General features: G+C 38.1%; 1 protein-coding gene across 3 annotated transcripts in view; it reads left to right on the top strand.

Annotated features, from left to right (window-relative positions):
• Positions 1-17,667, top strand: part of NT5C3A (5'-nucleotidase, cytosolic IIIA) — a 50,353-nt gene that overhangs the window by 8,133 nt on the left and 24,553 nt on the right. The gene's annotated exons all lie outside the window — the stretch shown is intronic.

The following is a 17,667-nucleotide window of genomic DNA, read 5'->3' as shown; positions in this document are numbered from 1 at the left end:
GGCTGGGATTTGGGCTGCTTCATCCAGCACTATGATCTGAGGCCAGTTATCTAAAGTCCCCGAGTCCTTTTCTTCATCTATTAATTGGGAAATAACAGTATGTACTTCATAGGGTCGTGGTGAAGATGAAACGCGATAGCACAGTGAACATAACTACTATCATTTGAGAGCTAATCATTATGATTATTAAATAGATTAATCACAGGGATGAGGTTGCCAGGTAAAATGTCATACTGGCTGCGTTATTAGAATACAAAAGAAACAAGGGAGGAGGCAAGGGACTAAGGAACGATAAGTTCACTTCGTCATGGTAAATTTGAGGTGATCAGAGATAGCCAAGTAGAAATGTCCGTAAGTTAATATCGGTCCTGAGAAAAGTGCCTGGCCTGCAGTGACGTCACACACACGCGACTTGTCATTACCAAAGGCGACTGAAAACGTGGGGCTGGAGCTCAGGAGGTAAACCGGGCTTAGAAACAGGATTTCCAGAAATGTCTAGGCTCCCAATGGTAATGGTAGGAATGGATACGGTTTCTCATCCATAATCTTACGGCGAGAAGAAAAGCGAAAACTTGAGAATGCCGACATCCAAGGAGCGTTCAGTAGGAAGACAGCTGTCAGGGGTGGGGTCACAGGACGGCAGGATCCGCAGCGTCTGACTGCGGAGGCCACAAGTCGGACTGAGGCGATTGTGGCCGTGAGCCGAGCGGCCACTAGAAAAAAATGAAGTGAGGAAAACCAGAGAGTGATTGTCGAGTACAAGAAGGGGGGGGGAGGGGGCCGGGGATGTTGTTTTGTTTTCGAGGGGTCGGCACATGAGCATGTTGACGGGCAGAAGGGCAGTGAAAAGCAAGAGACTAAAGATGTGAGAGGGAAGAGCGGAGAAATCACTGGAGCCAAGCTGCAGAGGGGAGAGGAAGGCCGGGAATGGGGAACTCGGGCACAGGTGCCTTTTGTAAGGCGCATCCCTGTCTCGGAAAGAGGGTACTCACTGATCTATAGTTGCTTATTTCTGCATAATCTTATTCACATCACAACTTATTATTTTCAGCCTTGCGTTACCTGCCTCTGCCTACTTCATTCTGTACCTCCATCCAGTTGACCTAATTTCCCCTGTTAAATTGCACCTCGTTCTCAATTTTACATCCAAACTGCTTTCCTTAATGTAGAGAGGAAGAAGCTTTCCTCCACCCTCAAGGTTCTTCCAGCTGGTCTAATAATCAAATAGACATGAGATCAGCAAGAGAAAATAACCATATTTAATGCATGTGTATGGGAACCCCACATACATGAGAGAGTCAGAGACTGCCACATGCAGGTTAGAGATAGAAAGGGAAAATGGGCAGATTAGACATTCTGAGCCAGGGATGAGGTTAGGTGACTTGGAGCTTCAAAGAGTCATTGGGAGATGTTGAGAGCAGATGTTAAGTACCTGGAAGTTTGCCCTGCCCTAGAGATAGGTCAAAGAGATTATCTCTGATAATCCCTTCTTATGGGTAAGGCTCAAAACAGTCTGCATACATAGCACAGAGGCACATCTTGGGGTGACTCTTTCTGGTCCCCCACACTAGGATCTCCTGCATTACTAGAATATATTCTAATTCTATTTTTTGCCAGTAAATTACTTATTTTTCTGTAATGGGAAACTAATCCCAAAAAAGAGAGTTGGTTTAATCTTACTTATTTCTTCCTTCTCATACTCTTTATTAAATGCTCCCAAAGTAGAAGTGTCTGTCAAAGGAAATAAAATGCAAGCACAAAACCAGAACAAATGTGTAGTATTAACATTATTCCCTAAAGAGCAGCGCGGAGGGTGGGAATTATTTGGGCAGCAGGGTAGGCAAGATGAAACTGTCACTCGAAGCTCCCCAACCAGTTAAAATCGTCCTTTCTAATTCAAACGCGTCTCAGCTATTTATGGCTTCCTTGTCAACATCAGAGTTACCCCTTAAATAGCTAGTGCTGTTTCTGAAACGTTATATATAGTGTAATATAGTGCGTTTCCTTCCTGGAGATCAAGTTCTAACAAAAACTTCTTCCTTTTTTTCTATTTCAAGATGGTATCAGATGTTCTCTGGATGCTATACTTAAGTGGAAAGCCCACTATTGAGTCTATACTTAGAAAAGGGAGGTTTGGGGGGAAAACAAGATTTAAGTAACTGCTTTAGCGGATCAACACCATCACATAGGCTTTAACAATATCTCTGTGTCCCAACGCCCGTATAATTCATATCAGTACTCAGATATATGACTGTGTAGGACCTGTGTTGAATTCTTGCCTTGTTTTATGATGCATATTCCCCGAATTCCTATGGCATTTCCCGATGATTCCTCAAAATTTAACAATTTATACCATGTCTCGTATACTGTTTACTGTTGTATTTGTTTCTCAAGAGTCTAGATTGGTACATATTTCTTAGTCTTCTTTTTTATTAATTGCACTTGATTAAGAGAAACAGAGACTCCAAACAGTAGGTGCAATAAACAGTACATACTTTATTTTTCTAATGTAACAAGAATTCCCAAAGTGGGCAGTTTTTGGTGTTGATTAGGGAGTACAAGGCTGTCAAGGCGAAGTCTTGACGTTTTGTTGGCCTCTCTCATAGTCGAGAGGTGGCTGTCATGGTGCTAGCCAACATGGCTGTCTTTCAGGCAGAAGAGAGAAGGACGCGGGGAGGAAGATACCTATTTCACAGGAAGCAGAACTTTCTCTGTACATGTCATTGGAGAGAACAGTGTCATGTGGCCACCCTAACTGTAAGGGAAGCGGAGATTTTTTTCTTAGGTTGAATAAATTGCCACCTTCTGACAAAACAGAACCAACAGTAAGAAAAGAGAAGGTGTGCATCACTTAGGTATCAGCAGTCTGCCACACCACAGCAGACCGCCCCTTCTTTTCCCATATCAGTTCCCATTCAGTAAATTTTGACGTGATATGTGATCAAAGGAAAACTCGTGTGTAATCTAATATTACAGGTGGTTAGTTAGCTGGTCGAAAAACAGAGCATTCCAGCTATTCCAAGTACTTGATAATGTAACAGTAGAGACCACAAACTCAGAATAGCTTTGATCTTCTTTCCACCCCAAGAGTAAAGACTTACCCATTCTCACAGCTAACACCTAGATCTTAAGTCGTTCTCGAGACATGGCCCCTGCCTTCATACCTGCTAGTGAGATGTAGAAGCTGGTCTTCCAGTTAAGTGTCACAAGTAGATCAACAGCTAGAGTCCTAACTCTCAGTACTTCTAGAATGAATGAGTATAAACGTCCTGAAAAAACAATAAAAGGCTTCGTGGATTGCAAAGTAGGAGATGACATCGGGTAAGGTGTGACGGATGTGGCAGTATTTGAAGGTTAACAATCATGATCGATTCAGTTGAAATAAAACGTTTTGTAATATAAGGGAAATACATTCAGTTCTTAACATTGGCAAAGGATCTTGAATCTTCAAATGTGCAAGTATGAAAATGTTTGTACCAGGCATATGACTTTGTCCTTTCAAGTTGCACTTGTCACGTTTCCTGTGTGTTATCCTTAAAGAACAAGTGAACCACATTGTCAACTTGAGTGAAAAGTTTGATTCCCTAACTAGTGAGCCATTTTTAGGTTAGCGAGAATACTTGCGAAAACCGTTTGTAGATGTTCACTTAAAAATAAAAGGCCGAAGTGTGAGGCAACAAGCATTTATTTGAGATAAAAAGGAATAGCTAATCTGGAAAGCACTGGTTCAGGCAGAAGCCTGAATAGTCTTCCAATTACGAGACAAAGGCGAGGGGTATCTGTGAGAAAGGGAAGGAGAACAGTAACATCTAGAGAAGACATTTCCGTCCACGTAGATAAGCTAACACAGAGACACTAATTCTATATGATGTTTTGAATTCAGTCCAGTAATCATAACATCCGCGTCGTGATTTTCCCAAACAGTTCTTCGGGGCATAGTGTCGCTTTAGGCCCAGCCCAGAGGTTATTTTGTCCTGTCATAACATTCCAGAGGGTCATTCCAGAGGGTTGAGGAGTCCGACATGAGAGACAGTCCCCCTGGAACGGCAGCCGCCAGCTCCATTTTAAAGCGGCGCTGTTTGTTTTTCCTACAGTTTTATTAGTTCTTTTTCTCTTACTCTTTTTTTTCCTAGTTTTATTAATTCCTTTTTTCCCCCTTATTCTTTTTTGTTGTGAATCCATTCACATAACAGATGGAGCCACCTTAACATTTTAAATTCATCCCCACATTCTCTTTTTTTGGCTAAAAGCCTGATCCTATCCTTAGATCCTTTTACTTTCATCATTAAATGACAATAGCCAGTGATTCAAGGGGGTGAGGGTACGTACCCCGCTGAACAATAGGGCAGTTTTTTACATCATGAGAGCTGGCTTTATAAACTGTCACAAATGCAGATGGGCAAGCCTTCTTTTTTAAAGGATGAGATCTTCAAACTCTTATCCTGTAGTAGCGTTGAAGCATACCAGTGCTTCTCAGAGACAGTGCTTCTCAGAGAGGTGCTGACCAGCAGCGGCAGCATTTCGTGGGACTTTGTAAGACACCTGTTGTTTCGCTTTCCCTCTGGATTTACTGAATCAGAAACCGTCCCGGAGTGGAGGCCTCGCTGTCCGCTTTAACCAGCCCTCCTCGTGATTCTGCCGCCTGCTGAACATCGACGCGTGCATTGAAGTAGACAATTCAAATCCTTGCTCCGAGCAAAATTACAAATCTTAGAAGTCCTGGAACTCAGTTAATTGCTCAAAAATCATCAAAACTGGGTCTGCCAATCAATTACTGTGTAAAGAGAAAAAAAAGCAAGTGAGGATGTAGAAAAATGGGCATTTTTATTTACTGTGTTGGGGGTGGTATGTATATACATTGACTAAATAAATTATAATGTATGGTGAAACTCTGGCACATTTGTATGATTAAATTCTTTCAGCTGTTAAAAACAAGTAAATGTGTATGCATTAACATTTTTAAAAGCTTGAAGGATAGTAACTTGGGGAAAGAAACAAGTTGTAAAACAGTTGTGGTTCCAAAAGAGAGACACTTGAATGTGCTGTATGTCATTGGAAATTCTTGGAAAACTACGCCGGAAGTTGTTAGCTATTCCTGGTGAGGACAGACAGAACTAAGGAGGCTTCAGCTTTTTCATCCTTTAATGTTTCATACTGTTTGAAACATCATGAATATGTATTTTGTATATTTTTAAGAATTGGTTAATTTAAAACAACATTTTTAAATGTTGGGACCACATTGTAGAAACATCTTTATTATACGTGTAAAACATTTGTGATGAATTTGCTAAAAATACTTTCGTTTTTGAATAAGTGAGGACGATCTGGAACACATTTTAGTATGATTAATCTAGAGTTGAGTGTAGGCGAGGGAAAAATAATTTTTCCTCCACCCTTCTAAATTCTCCTCTGGGAGTCCTCTAACAAAAGACTATCAAGAGAAAAGCGAACTGTTAAAAAACAAAACTCAACCAGGTAAATCTGAAGATCTAATGGGCTGTGACTCATGAATGGGCCACCATCCCACTCAGCAACTAGAAGGGCCCTCCAAGGGTTGTACAAAATAGAAAGATTCTATAGGAAAAAGGATGGGGCAAGGGAGCTGTTACTGAAAGAAAAGGATCATTTGGGGGCTGGGACATCTTTTCCCTGGAGGAATAAAGGAGGGCTTTTAGTGGGCTGCCTCTTTCTGCAGCAGATGGGGAGGGCCTGTGTGTCAGATGACCTTATATGGTGCTTGGCTAGGACAGTCATACCGGTTGATTATGTTTCTGAGACAGGTTGAAAATTCAGTTACATCAGGTACTAAATATGGGTTTGGTATCATGGGTTTTTACCAAGAGTGACACCATTTTGGACCTGTGTTTGTTTGTTTGTTTGTTTTTTTAACAAAACAGAAGTTTATTAACATATATATGTCAACATAAGAAATGTCCAAATCTGTAGAGAATTTTTATAAGAGTCTGTTTGAGCCAAAACTGAGGGCAGTTGCCTGGAAAGCAAGATCTCAGATGCTCTGGAGAATGACAGTTTCAGTTTATTGTTTATTTGTTTGTTTATTTATTTTTTAGGCGAGGCAACTCGATTGACCTCACAGATTGCAAGGACCTTGCCATTTTTCAATCTCCTATTTTTTATTTTTTACGCCTACAGCACCTGGTCTTTCTAGGTAGTCTCCCATCCAAGTACTAACCAGGCCCTACCCTGCTTATCACAGTTTATTAAATGCATTTGAAACTAAGGAGGGAACCTCAGGAAGATTACACGAGGGTGGGAGAAAGCAGGGGAGATCGGATTACAGGAGAGTTAACAAAATTAGGGGCTTTCTTGAGAGGTTACACTCAACTTCAAAGGGGTATTAACCCACATTCACAAGAATTGGGCAGGGCTTGCTTAAGGCAAAGAGAAACCTTTTACTAAAAAATTATAGGTCTGGGGCATGACTACCCACCATGGACTACCCACCATGATCTACCCAGTTAGGAATTGTGATCAGATCGCCTGTGAGGTTACTTTTCATAGAACCCCTTTTTTGTCCCTGTATACCCATGGAAAAATGAATAACTCTCAATTCTCATTCAATTTAGAATTACAGCATCTACAGTTAATACAAAAGAGATAAGGTTATGGGGTAGGGAGGAGGAAAAGTCTGGTGAACATGAGTCCATATGCACATGGGCCCATATACAGATCTAAGTCAGCACTTCTCCACTGACTTAAACCATCCTTCCCTTACTGGTACAGAGAAGATACCTTGCAAACGGAGATTTCCTTTCTGAATGTAAATTCCCCCTCTCCTGGGTCTGTTGTTTCTCTGAATGAGCAACTCAAAATAATACCTGTGCTAAAGAGGCATGTGTTGCGGCACATCCTGCCTTTCTCAGGAGCAGGAATTAAAGTAAGCCTGGAGTAAAGGTAATGCGATCCTAGACGGCTGGGGGAGCATGAGGAGACAGGGAAGAGTCAGATTGTCGAGGGGAAAGCCACAGGACTTTGTAATTTTTCCAGACTGTTTTAGATTTTCCTTAATTTCTCATAGCAGTTCCCTATAGTTTTGAATCATTTCCACATAACCCTCTTTTGTTTGCATTTGAAATAATTCGGGCATCACAATATGTAGACTTCTTGAATTAAGAAGCATATAACTAATCTTAAATCTTATTTTAACCCTTATTCTCTTTTAAAATTAGAGGTTGTAATTTATATTTTCGGTTTAACAATTTTTTGAAAGCTAATGTCATGAACCTTATCATGGTAGATTTTTTTCCTCTTTAAAACTGGCAGAGAAATGTATACAATTCTGCTTTTCTGTCAGCAGGTGGCAGACTTCTCCTTTTGCTGTTGATACTGAACTTGAATCAGCCTGCCTGTGCTCATTGGCCCAAAGAAATGCACCAGCAGGAGTTTGCAGGGTAGAAAGAAAAAACAGTTTAATATTGAATTGGCCAGTTGACTCTCCGATGGCATGTAGGTTACAGATAATATAGAAACAAATCACAAGACACTGTGGGTTAGGGAGTTTGGGGTTGTGCTGGGAGCTCATTGGTCTGAGATGGGATAATCATTTCTTCAGGTCTCAGGACAGTTCTGAGGTCTTGTTCTGGCATGCCTCTGCCTGGGGTCATGGGGAAGTAGCCAGGGCCTGTGCCACCTTAGGGCTCAGGAGCTGAAACATAGGTCAAGGTGTTATCGTTAGCTTGCCAGAGGTCCATTTGGTAAGGTGCCAGCTACTGCCTTCTGCTGACTCAGGGGTTTCCGATTATCCAGGGGAAAGGCTGGATTTCTGAGGGGGAAGGGGAGAGGGAAGTGATTTCTAGAGCTAGGGTTTAAAACTAAATTTAAGTAATAGGGATCTTCAATTTCACCGTGGTGCTACATTTCTAAATTACCTTTCTTTATACACTTCTGTTTATTCTCTTGGTGCTGTTTAAACCTATCAATACAATTTCAACCAAGTGACAAGGGGAAAATTGTGAGATGTCCTGAATTAAATTACATCGGGTCAGAGGGTAGAAGAGGCAGAAAGGGGTTGGTCAATCCGTTAACTGCTGGGCGGAACCAACAGGAGACTGCTCACACTCAGGAGTGTATGTTGGAATTTTGGATCAATCTTCAAGTGGCTATTTCCATGATTATCTAAAAAAGAAAGACTAGCCAGGCACCCATCAAACCGCAGGAGCCTCTGATTCTTCAGGATTCCCGCCCCACGCCCACAGCTAACACGAAGGAGCCAGCACTTCGTCCTTAGTAATTTACGCACCTGTCTGAGAATTCACACTGCTTCGCTGTCTCCTGCCCCCTTCTGTCTGTAGCTAACGCAGATTTCAAAACAACTTGCGTCTTTCATCCCCCTGCCTCGTGTGCAAAACTCGCCAACTCCAGGACGGTGGACAAGCTCGTCTTTTTTCCCCTGGCCCCGCCGCCGGGTCAGACTCTATGCCCCTGACCGGGCTTTTGCTTGGTGGCAATAGCCTCATAAACACTTTCTTTCATAAAGACTTCAGCCTTGGAAGTTAAAAAGTTTTAAATGAGTATGACAGACAGTCTTCTGTCATTATGGATGTTAAGTGCCGTTTGCTTTTTCCTCTATGTATGTTGTTTTTCTCGTTTTCAAAGTATTAGTAAATTACAAAACGGTTTAGCAGTTAATTGGAGGATTGCTTAAATGATTTGGCAAGTTCCTGCATATAAGTAGGTGGAAGTAGATAGTCACATGTGGGTTCCTGCAAGACCCTTCCTGTCCCCGCTCTATCTGCTCCGCAGACTTGTCATGACACAGCCCTTTCATGTGCCTCACTTCAAATGCCCCACTCACAAAAAGAAAAAGAAAACACCCCACAAATGTCCCACTCAGGATGTGAGTGCAGAATACTGTCATTAAAAAAATTATCATGTTTTTACACAGTTTTGCTTCATAATGGCTTGGTGGTTTATCTAGATTTCTCTGTCAAACCATTAGGATTCTAAGGGAATGAGACCCCGGATTGATTCTGATGGAGAGAGACAGGAAAAGCGTGAGAACCTAAGCATGGTAGAATAGCGAAATGTCATAAAGTAGAAACCCACTGAAGTTATCTTAAGAAAAAAGGGGGCTACCCTGGATCCAGAACTAGAAAACAATTAGGAATGGCTTCTCCTTTGGGTTCATTTGGCCTTGTCCTATTATCCTGTAACCAGGAAAAAGGAACTTAAATTTTGGGCCAAGTACACCCTGCACATTTACTTTATTTAATCCTTCAAACACTGTCCAATTGGTAGTTATTGTAATTTTCTATTAACTTGCCTAGGAACTAGCTAGTAAGTCGCAGAGCCAGAGCATTCAGGCTGATTCTAGTTCTCGGAAGCTTTTTGGTGAAGCACGCTCCCCATTTGGGATGATATTTACTTCTTTAGGAAAGTGTTCCTCTGTTGCTGATCTTTGAAAATGTTCTCTCTAAGCTAATTAAATACTTTATTCTGTTTTGTCTTTTGTGGACAACCACGTACTACCTATACATGATTTTGTCACGTGTGTTCCTAGTTTTGGTAGCATAGGAAAATTTACCTAGTGTTCCATAAATATTGTTCTGTTATTTTCCATGTATTACAAGTATTGTGGCTTATCCAGTGTAGATATATATACAGTACGTTCTTTCCTTTAACAGGTTATGTAATCTGCGATTTGAATATTAGACAGTCTTGTAAGGGGACGAGGTGGTGTAATATATGTTTGAGAGTTTAGTATGTAGTCGGTAAGGCCTTGGTTCAGGTCTTAGTGCTGCCACATTCCAATGGGTTGGCCTCAGACAAGTTATGCAGTTAATGTTAATTCTCTTATCTTCTCCCTTCTGTTAATAGACAAAGCTGTTTTTTTCCTCCAACTTTTAGATATGGTGTTTTCTTATCATAGGTTCAGATTAAGTAATGCATTTAAAAATGATCTCTAAAACAGTATTCTATTTGAGCCCTCAGATTTGGAGATAAAAGCAGACTGTCTAGTATATTATAATCTTCTTTAAATTTAAAAAGATTAGCAATAGGGAGATGTCCAGCTTTAAGCCACATTTTGAGCAACAGTTTGTAACCTGAGCATCTATCTACCTGGGAAACAGGGCCTAATCTCTGCCCAGGATACCTGCTGTAATCCTTGGAGGTGGTTAAGCTGACCCAGGTAGCACACTGGGAACCTTGGTATATATAATTATATCGTTTGCAGTTATTGAAATTTAATTTCACTAAAATTGTATGAGAAACTAGAGTTATTATAAAGGATAAAGCTTATATATGTGTTTGACTTAATTTTGAATCCTGTCTAATACACTTACAAGAAGAGATCATGTGATTCACTGTAAATTAAAAAAAAATTAACTTCATGGGGTCCACGCATGAATTTCCAATCATGTGATTCAGCTTTAGGGAAGTTTTGATAATTAAGGACTCATGCGTTACCTGAATTAAGATCCAGCTTATTGTAAGGAGTTTGTCCAATTTTATTATATGTGTGTGTGTGTATTATATATATATACATATATATATACATATATACATATATATACATATATATACATATATACATATATTATATATATAATACACACACATATAATAATATAAATATATATATATACACACACATATTTATATATATATATATACATATATATATATTTTTTAGACGTGGCAACCCTTGGTTGACCTCACAGATTGCAAGGACCTTGTCAGTTTACGATCCTTTTTTTTTTTTCATTTTTAATGCCTATAGCACCTTGTCTTCCTAGGTGGGCTCCCATCCAAGTACTAACCAGGCCTGACCCTGATTAGCTTCCCATATCAGACTGAATCAAGCTTGTTCAGGGTGGCGTGGCCATAGATGGAGTTTGTCCAATTTTAATTATTTATGTATTTTAAGCTCCTTTTCCTCCTTTGTTCTCTTCTTATTTTTGATAAAATACGTGCTGATATAAAAATAAATAAACCTAAATAAGTGAAAAGAGGTAATCTGGAATTTTCTCCACCTAAAAAAAACACTTTTAAATAGCATATTCCTTTCTCTATGCATACAAATATTGTGTCCTTTTTCCCCAAATGAGATCATACTGTAACATTGTTTTTAACAAGATTATTCAGTTATTTATTTCTTAATAAATGTATGCACATATTAATAACTATTACATTATTTGTTATTATACCATATACCGATATCATAATTTATTTAGCAAGTTGTTCATTGTTGAACATTTAGATCATTTCCTGGTTTTCATTATGATAATGGATCAGTGAACGTTTTTACAGCAGCCGTGCATGTCCATGATTGTTTGTTTAAGAGGCATTGCTAGGTAAAGGGGCTGCACGAACCTGAGGCTTTCGAATGTGCTGCCAGGCTCCCCTTTGGAAAGACTGTACCAGTTTACATTGCCACCAGCATCATGCTCAAGTACCTGGCTCCCTGCTTTCCTGGGAGTAGGTATCATTTTTTTTCTCATCTTTCTAAAGGAGAGTATTTTTGAAAGTATTTGTTACTTTTGAATTTGAACTTTTAAAAATAGTTGGCCATTTATTTTCTGAATCATCTGAGTTCTTTTTCTTGATTTGCAAGGGCTCTTTATAAAATGATTTTAACCATGAGAGTATGTTAGAAGTATATTTTCCAAGTGTTTTTTGTTTCACTTCCATTTTTGAGCAGTCTAAATGTGCCTTCCTTTTCAAATCTTTAAATGGCTTTGTTAAACCAATGTACTAATTCTTTAGAGTATTTTACAGAGCTTAATTTGCGTATGACTCCTCATTTACACACTGTGACTTCATTCTGTATCCATAATGGGAGGAGAATATAGTATAATGTTCGAATAGTTTGTGTATCTTACTCATTAGCTTACCCTCCCAGCTACAGAAAGAGGTAGGCTATTACAGGAAAAACAGTAAGATATGATTTTGCCCCAGTCGACAATTTTCATTTTACCTTCATACACGTGACTTACCAGATGCCATGTTCATTTCCCTCAAAGATGTAGTAGCATTTATACTTTTACTTTCTTATATTTTGGAACATGTAACTTTCAAAAAAAAATGACATATTTATTACAGTAAATTTAGTAAAATACCACAGAGTGTGAAGAAGAAAATGAAATCACATGTGGTCCTGCCATCCCTCTATGATGATTGTTAATTGATTCTTGGAATATATTTGATTCAGTCATGTTAGAAGATTATTATACTATTGAATTTTGTTTGTTACTAGTTTATTATTTGAGACTTCTGTCTATATTCAGAAGTGAAGTTAGGTATGTTTCCTCTTCTTGTGCTATTTTTGACAGGCTCGTTTCAGGGTTTTATATTAAGTAGTTTCATAAGCAGAATTTGATAGCTGAACTTTTTATGTGTTTTTAAGTAGTTCGTTAACCTAGCAAAGGAGACATTCGAACCTTAAAAGTTTAGAAGAGCTCGCCAGTATAAAACCTGACCATAAAGCTTTTTGAAAGCTGTAAGTTCTATTCTGATGGCATGTATCATATTGTTGAATATAATATGTTATCAGAACTTTTCTAAAGTTAAGTACTTTGATTTGCCACATTGAGTTTATGAATATTCAAGGAAGTTTTGAAAGGGCTGGATTTTGTTATTTTTTTCTACTTATGTACTTTTTTCGTTATTCAATAATCATTGATTTTATTGAAATACTTGAATGAACAAGATGTGAAAAAAGTGAAATACAAGTAAATTAATCTATTTTCCAACATTTTTATTATGAAAAATTTTAAACATACACAAAAATTGGAAAAGAAATCTATTTAACCCCTGAAAATATATTTTAAAAAGTATACTCTTTAGGTTCTCTTCAAATGTATAAACATTTAAAAAAACTTTATATGCTGTTAAAGCTCAAGTTATCACCCACCACTCTTTCATATAATTTTTAGTAATTCTTTATTGTAATTGTTTATGAACTTAAGTCTCTTTCAAAAAATAATTGTCTTCATCATTTTACCTTATTTTTTAAATAAGTTTGGTACAGAAAAAGGGTATATTAAGTCTTTGTACTCTCCATTTACATGTATTGGATATTATACACCAATAATAAAATAAAACCTTAGATAGCATAACCTTTTTGCCATTTTTAATATAACCCATACCAAAATAGCAATTCTAAACAATATTGTTTCTTTTCAACAGACAGAATACCAGCTGTGTAATGTGGAAGGAGTCCAAAGTTAAAACAGTTTTTCATCTTGTTCCATTTCAGGCACAGAGATCTAGATATAAAATGGAAACCATTTCAGTACTAAGTATCTTGAAATATTAGAACATAGTGCATTTGAAAGGAGAGCTAAGAAAGACACCCTTCATTTATGAAACTGTCTTGCGTCCAGTTTTCTTGAACTTGACCCACCTATTGCAACATAAGTGGCATTTCTTCTAAAGGAGTTTCAACTACAGAATTTATTACTTTTTAAGTAAGAAAGTAAAAATGATATAGACTGTGTTAGAGAACTTCATTTGAGTTCTGAAAAGTGAGTTACTCAATCCTAGAGTTTTGCATAGAATTTTTAAGAAGTACACTGAGATTAGAACCATAGCTTTTCCTCAAATTGAATGTATGTGTGTAAATTCATAAGTATAGCAATCAGCCTCGCTAACAGTCACCTAACAGGATAAGTCTGGGAATGATTTTAAATGAGAAAAACTTGTAGAAAATCTACCTGCTGTCCATTTTCCCAAAATGTAATAATTTATTGTTCCATCTTTGTTTTTGCTCATTAAATATTTAAAACCATATTCGTGTAAACATTTATAGCAATTCTATTTTGAGCACTCACTGTGTTAGTTGACTGTTGTTCTTTACAGAGACGTTTTAAGAGAAGTCAAATGCCTAGACTGATGTTTTGCATGTTTAAAAAAATCATCTGTTTACATCATGCAGCAATTATCAGGAACAAGTTTTGCAAGGGTCCATATACAGAGTATTGCCTTCTCAATTGTCTTCCTTATTTGCCTTTACTGTTTTGTTTGAAATAACTTCCTAGGGTGTCAGCAAGTTCATATTGAAGTTAAAAATACATTCCATGGTGAAATAGTAATTGGATTAATTAAACTGAGTTAGTAGTTCAATCTGAGTTTGGATTATTGAGAAATAATACCATAGGTTTTATGTGAGATTATGAAGTGATTTCTTTCATAGACAACTATTAATTAAAATAATACCTTTATTCCTTTTACTTCCCTATCCCAAGATCAAAGGCAAAATGAATTAATTAATAGCGATTAAGGTTTAAATTGACAGATTTGATTTCTGTGGGCTTTTTGGTTTTTTCATTAACTCAAAATTTCAAGAAATTTTTTGATGGCGATATATGAAGTGATTCTAAGTTTTTAAATTGCTTGAATAATTGACAGTATCTTAAATGTTGTAATTAATTACTCAGAAGTACAAATGGATATCTCCTTCTCCATTGATAAAGACAGTCATTTTTAGTGTTATAAAGGGAGAAATAATCTTCGAAAGATTTGAGTCCCGTGTGAGAAGTTCTCTGCTCTTTGGCATGTCAATTTCGGGTCTAGAGTTTGCATTAGGAGTGATACACGGGTGACTTTAGTTTTTATGACCGTGAGTAAAGAAACTCCAAGGCAACCGGACCCAGTCATTGTGTCCAGAGATGAAAGTCCATTGTGCTGTAAAGTGACTGCCTTTAATAACTACTTATTTTTAGTTCCTTTATATCTCTTCTTAAAGGAGAAAAAATAAAGTAACCTGGACCTATTTGAAACTAAATTTATTTTCTTTTATTCTGTGCTTTGCTTGTATCCTGTTCCTTTTCTGTGCTACAGTTTCCAAACATTCTTAGTCGTGGACATCTCTAGCCCTCTTATGTGTTGTGTGAATAGTGTTGACTGGAAACAGCGAGACAGTAAGAAAAAGAAGTGTTCCGAGCTCCCGTACATACGTCACATGAGTAATAAGTAACGACCGCTCCAAGGCTTACATTCCTAACTCTTAAAAAATGGGGGAATTCTTATCTTTCTTGTAAGGCTATGCTGATTAAAATAAATTAGTACATACATAAAGGGCCATTCCATGCTGCTGAGCCTGACACACAGGGTAAGAAACTGCTGGGAACACGTTAATGCTCCCTGGAGGGACACCCCACTAGATAAGCATCCCAGCCCCACTGCAATTACACACTTGCTGGGTGGGGTTAGAAGGCAGAAGTTCCCTATAGGCAGGAAGCGGTCCCCGCATTTCCTGTCTTCTCTGCTCTCCTTTGACCAGCAGGACGAGACACCAGCAGTGCCAAAGCCATTTCTACCCTCAGAGACCAGAGCGCCTCTCTTGATACGATATTAGCCGTCTTTCTGTGCTGTAAAGTACTTTGTTTTATTTTAAACTAGCTGAATTGCTTGCTTTTGTCTCTACTTTAGAAACATTATTTCAACAAATCCATCCATGTGATGTTGACTGGCTCTAAAGGTTTTCGTTTTATTGTAATTGTCTCTTTTCGATTGTGGACAAGATTGGTGCTACTGCTGTAATGTTTTCAGGAAGCCACTTTTTAATTTCCCAAGGAGCTTTTAATTCATAAAGCTCAGAAAATAAAAATGGCCCCTTAATTCCATCATCGATACTGTCTTATGTATTCTGTTTTAAACTTCCAAATATAAAGATCTTTTTCCCCAAAAATCGGCCTCTTGCTGTAGGTACTCATAACTTTTTCACTCAGTAGTAGATCATGTGCACCTCACTATCTCTGTAAATGTTGATCTCACAGAGCAGTACTATCCAGTGATTTACAAGCATAGATTCTGAAGTCAAAGAGACCCGAGTTTGAATTCATTTCTGCCACTTCCCAGGTACAAGCCTTAATTTATTCACCTGCAAAATGAAGATAATGATAGTGCATACCTTTTAAGGTTATGAGTAGCGTATGAGATGAGGAATGTCAAATACTTAGAAGTATCTGGCACATAGTAAATACACAATAAATTTCAGCTATTTGTAATCATTATTTTTGAGAACCGTATAATTTTATATTTTATGTGTTTACCACAGTTTATTCACCTTTCCTGTATTAATGAACATTTAGATATTGGGAATTTAGGTTGTTTAGTTTCCGAGTATTACAAAACAGCTCTACAATATACATCTATCTTTCCAAGTAAATAATTGTGGACTGCCATACTTCCTTAGGATAAATCCTTAGGACACAGAGTTGGTGTGTTACAGGGAATGTATATTTCTAAAGATTTTAGTAGTATTTCTGTGTAGGTCTCCAAAAAGGTTGTGGAACTCTAACTTCAGCATCCTGTTATTGTTGTTGTTGTGATGGAAGGTGATTTATCTTAAGTCATTCATCTTTCAAAATGGTGTCTTTAAAATTCTTACCATTGCTAACTATATTCATATATTATGGTACAGTTAGTTCATCATATTCATTTGAAAGTATTTTCAAAATGAATTGCCCTTGAGCTTCCATTAGGTACAGTATAAAAGATTTTCCTCTCAGAGGAATGTTCTGCTGTGATTCTTTTCATCTTAGTAGAATAAGATAGCAACGCCAAAGTTTTGACATTTGGTAGATACCAAGTTCAGCTAATTTGTTAGTGACCTTTTTTTTTTTTTTTAAGCATTTTTTTCAATTCTTGGGTGGTTTTTAACGAAGAATGCTACTTCGCAAAGTTTGGTTGCCGAAGTGTTCTGTGGGTCTGATTTCTCTCGAGTATAGACACGAGAATGCCGATGTGAAAATATGTTTACAAAAGTGCAGCTCAGCTGCCTCGCTGGCGATAAAACTGCCCGCAGCTTGATTTATCAGGCGCTCGCACCTGCTGTCAGGGTTATGCAATCCTGCCACTCAGGTTAAAAGCAAGACTAAGGTTCTCTTTAAAGGGTAAAAATACTTAACTTCACAGCAATTCGGCTGCTTTTTTATTTCCAGCAGGAAAGGAACTTTTTCAATTTTTTTAACTATGAAAATCAGTTTTCACTTTGTTCCCGTTTTTTAAGCAACTTCATGCATGCATGGTCTTGTTAAAACTTACAAACAATGTAGAAATATGTGAAGAAAACATAAAAATCACATCAAATCTCACTGCCCTGAAATAAAGACTGTTTTTTAACATTCTCTTGGCCGTACACACGTGCCTCATGTCTCTTTCTACATGTTTAAAATGAACCGATCTTTTAAAAGTTAGTAAAATACATGTAACAAAAACATACACTGTTAACTAGTTTTATGTGTACAGTTCTTGTCACGTAGTTCGTTCGCATTTTTGTGCAGCCATCGTCACCAACCATCTCCATCATTCCTTCCATCTTCCAAATGGAAAATCTGTACCCGTTGAGCAGTAGAGCCCCGGCTGCCCTCCCCCGGCTCGTGGCACCCACAACCTAATCTTTTCTCCTTCGTATTGAAATATGATATACAGGAAAATGCACATACGACAAGGACACAGACAACCACACACACACACACACACACACACACACACACACACACACACACACAAACCCACCATGAAGAAGGCCGTAGTTGTGTTAATGTTAAAGTTCTTTTTTCCTGTTCACAGCAAGTCGCCGGTGCTCTAATAGTACCGATTTGCCTTCCCTTACCTGTCGCAGTGTTTCATCTGATCGTGTTCTGTAGACTGACTGGTGATGAGCTCAGAGCTAGCAAGCCTGTCACCCAGAGCATAATA

Source organism: Rousettus aegyptiacus, unplaced genomic scaffold (assembly GCF_014176215.1).
Source record: "Rousettus aegyptiacus isolate mRouAeg1 unplaced genomic scaffold, mRouAeg1.p scaffold_m13_p_13, whole genome shotgun sequence".
In the NCBI taxonomy this organism is placed as follows: Eukaryota; Metazoa; Chordata; class Mammalia; order Chiroptera; family Pteropodidae; genus Rousettus; species Rousettus aegyptiacus.
Note: the sequence above shows the minus strand (reverse complement) of the source record. Positions and strands in the feature narration are given on the sequence as shown.